Source organism: Globicephala melas, chromosome 4 (genome assembly GCF_963455315.2).
Source record: "Globicephala melas chromosome 4, mGloMel1.2, whole genome shotgun sequence".
Lineage (NCBI taxonomy): Eukaryota > Metazoa > Chordata > Mammalia > Artiodactyla > Delphinidae > Globicephala > Globicephala melas.
Window position 1 is genome coordinate 132,542,760 of NC_083317.1, and position 3,982 is coordinate 132,546,741.

General features: G+C 43.9%; 2 non-coding genes across 2 annotated transcripts; both read left to right on the top strand.

Annotated features, from left to right (window-relative positions):
• The first annotated feature begins 712 nt into the window (after nt 1-712).
• TRNAC-GCA (transfer RNA cysteine (anticodon GCA)) lies at nt 713-784 on the top strand. The gene has a single exon. It is a non-coding gene; the product is annotated as a tRNA-Cys (tRNA).
• Nucleotides 785-3,306: 2,522 nt separating this feature from the next.
• TRNAC-GCA (transfer RNA cysteine (anticodon GCA)) lies at nt 3,307-3,378 on the top strand. Its single transcript has one exon. It is a non-coding gene; the product is annotated as a tRNA-Cys (tRNA).
• The last annotated feature ends 604 nt before the right edge of the window (nt 3,379-3,982 follow it).

A 3,982-nucleotide genomic window follows, 5' to 3' on the forward strand; every position in this document is an offset into this window, starting at 1 on the left:
AGAAATACAGGTTGCTCCAACTGTGGTGGCGTTTGGAAGTTGAAAAGGAATCTTGATGGTAAGACCATGATAAATAATTTACTTGATTAAGAAGCTCTTATTTAGAATCTTGTTTCTCTTCTTCAAATGACATTTTGGAGTTGGCAGTATTCCAAGTTTCAAGCAAGTTATGTTACATAAGAGTGTATCTCCTTGGCCATCTGTTTTTGTGTGAGTAAAAACATCTTACAGTTACGTCTTGGAAAAGCTATCTCACACAAATCATTATTTATACATATATTTTCCAGAATCAATTTAATGAAACAAATGTCTATTGAGTGCCAGTTATGAGATCAGTTCTGTGAAATCAGAAGTGCAATGAGGATCTCAGTTTCTGGGAGCTGTGGCTAAGGAAGCATGACAGGAATCCAATCATCACATTATACTGATGATGCTATTTGTGGAAAATCTGATGATTTTTACCTGGAACCAAGGTTCACTTTGTATAAGCTATGGCAGACAGAAGAGGCTTTGGGTATGAAAGTCAAGAGAGTTTCCAGGCTCAGAGAACTTAATTCTCAGGAGTCAGGTCTTTTTTCGTAATGAAATTCTATGATGCCCAGACTCCTTCCAGGCAGCATTCTCTCTAATTATAGCTCCACTGAGTCACTGCAGGTGTTTAGAGCTATAATGTTGAGAGAGAGATAGAATATAAAAACAAGGCCATTTCACTGGGGGTATAGCTCAAGGGTAGAGCATTTGACTGCAGATCAAGAGGTCCCTGGTTCAAATCCAGGTGCCCCCTCCACATTTTTCTTTTTGCTTTAGAAGAATATGGATTGATTTTGACTTTAATATATTCTGTAGCTCATGACTGGTTGAATAATAACTAATGTCCCTTGTATATATGCCAGGCAGCAGACTAGGTACTTTACATTAATTATCTCCTTCATTTCTCACCAAAATTTTACGAGATACATTATCTCTATTTTACACAAGGAGTCTGAGACTTGGAGATGCTACAAAGACAGGTCCAGGATTTAAACTAGGAGAACACGTTCTCAATGACTTCATTATACTACTCATTCTGTTCTCCTTCTGTTAAAAGCTTTGTCACAAATTTCCATTTAGCAATGCTCCCAAAATGCTACAACTGTCCATAGCCTTTTAGAACATTTTGGCTGCAGGGCAAACCCAGTAACAGTGATGATGCCCACACTTTATAGTGTCCTGGGGGCAGTCAGGGAATAGAGTCCTTGTTCACTGAGCACTGCTGTGGATAAACATGAACTGGCCTAAAATTTAGGAAACTGCACTCTTTTCCTGATCTAAAGCTTGGGGACTTTCTATTACCTTTCCATCCCCAGTTCATTGCCTGCAGCGAGCACCCCACCTTGGGTGCCTGCATTCCCTAGCCAGGGTGGGGCCAGAGGTCAGGCCTTAGTCTAGGTTTAACTCCTGCCTGACGCTCAGGCACTGCTGCATTTTAAAATCAGCTTGAATGACATCCACTGAGCCCCTACTACATGCCAGAATTGTGCAAAGTGTGAACCCAGAAGTGAATAAGACACAGCCTCTGGACTCAGTGTGCTTTCAGCCAGGAAGCAGGCCTGTAAAATAAGAAGTCAGATAGCTGTGAGCTGGACCGAGCTGGGCCAGCTTCAGGAATGCAGAGGAGGCAGTTATTACCTCTGTCCAGAGGAGGGAGGTTACAGGAGGCTTCCAAGAGGAGCTGATGGCAAGTCAGGGTCTCATAGAAGAACAGTATCGCACCAGAGGGAGGGTGGAGGAGAGGCAGGGGTGCGGTGAGTGAGGGTTGGGTCCCAGGCAGAGAAAACTGCATGGGCAGAGGCTGGAGCCAGATGGATGCAGTTGGAGGCAGCTGGAGCACAAAATGTGCTATGGGGAGTGTCAGCAGAGGAGGCTGAAGCTGAGGAGGCAGACAGGGATCAAAATGTAAGAACTCTTGTGCTGAGAGTCTTGCAGTTTATCATGAAGGCCTTTAAGAGGAGTAGTCTAGATGCACCTGACTTTAAAATGACTGCTGTGGGAGCAGTAGGAGATGGATGTCAGGGGTGGAAGCTGGGAGGCCATTTAGGAGGTGGTGGCACTGAGGTGCAAGGGTGGGGGTGGGCGTAAGTGATGTCAAAGCTAAACTCAGCAGTACCCAGTGATTAACTGGCACTGGGAGGAGAGGTTGGAAGAAGCCCAGTGCTGTGTTACATTCTTTGACCAAATGACAGTATGCAGTGGTGTCACCAATCAAGACAGGGAGAAGGCTAATCAGATGGTTACATAGGTAGGCCTGGCACCCAGCTCTGAGCCCACAATGAAATCCTGGCCCCACCACCTCTCAGCTGCATGGCCACTCTGTGCCTTAGTTTTCTTACTTGTAAAATCAGTATGCTAACTATAATATCTGTTTTGTGGGATTTATTTCTGATGATTGAGCCAGAAGTTATGGCTAGAACTGAGCCTGGCACATGGCAAGTGTTTAGTAAATATGGACTATTATTACAACAAAGCAAAATAGGAGAAGATGCAGGTTTGAGCAGGAAAACAGCAAGTGTAGTTTGGGGCACACTGGGTTTGCAATCTGAAGTTTCGGTAGAACCTCAGAGTGGAGTGGCTGGGAAGGGTCGTCTACAGCCCTCAGAGAGCTGTGAGCTGGAGCTCTGGGGGCTGTGGGCTCCTTAGCTTCACAGAGCTTCCAGCCTTCATCAGGGAGAACTTACTGCAGTGACAGAGATTTCCTTGACCTTTCTTCTCAATACACAAGATTGAAAGTTCTCAGACTGGAACTCAAGGAACTAGGAATCAGTGATGTTCAAAGGTGAATTTTGGACTTCCTATCTGTTTCTTTTTCCAGCTGTAAAGTGAGACAGTTCACCTGGATGAGATCCCCTTGAAAATCTGATAAAATCATGTACCATATACAATCCATGCACACATACAATATTTGCCTGTAATTCAGAGCTGAACATGAACCTCTGTAGTCCAGTTGTGGATTTCCAGTTAAGACCACCTCCATGTCCAATACTTGATGGCAGCCCACGATATTTACAACATTCACTGATGTGCCTGGAGATTTATGGGCAGTTGGTGGTGTATTTTAAACACTGGAGAGTTTGATATTAGAGCACTGAGCTTTAAGTTCTGAGAACGGAATGAACATACAAGCTCTGGGATAAGTAGGAGATGATGTGGCTATAACGGAATCAGGGATGAAATTAAATCTAGCAGAAATCTCAGCCACACAGATATTTATGAAGTATGATGAAACTCATAAAAGTGGAATAAGTGCTTATAGGAGGCATAATAGCATCAGGGGGTATAGCTCAGTGGTAGAGCATTTGACTGCAGATCAAGAGGTCCCTGGTTCAAATCCAGGTGCCCCCTGTGTTTTTTTCTTTTGTTCTTCCTGGCAGCTTCTTTAAAAGCCTGGCTCTAGGGTGAGTTAAGCAAGGTACCTAGGGCTAAAAATTTAAGGAGGCACTCACTCTCAGGTTCATGGAGGCGCCTTGGCTTATTAATTCCCTCACAGTAGAACTATGTGCTCATGTAAACCCACCCTGCCTGCACCAGACACACACAAACACAGCCACACACCCAGAGACACCCAAAGACACCCCCACACCAGATGTCGCCCAACCACACACACACACACAGATCCAGACACACCAATAGACAAAAATACACACACACATGCACTTTTATGTACCTTTATCTTATTATTTTTTTGCTCACTTTAACTTTGTTTATTTTGAGCTGTTCAGAACATTTATTACTCCAGAAATGATTTTTTTAACATCTTTATGGGAGTATAATTGCTTTACAATGGTGTGTTAGTTTCTGCTTTATAACAAAGTGAATCAGTTATACATATACATATGTTCCCATATCTCTTCCCTCTTGCATCTCCCTCCCTCCCACTCTCCCTATCCCACCCCTCTAGGTGGTCACAAACCACCTAGCTGATCTCCCTGTGCCATGCGGCTGCTTC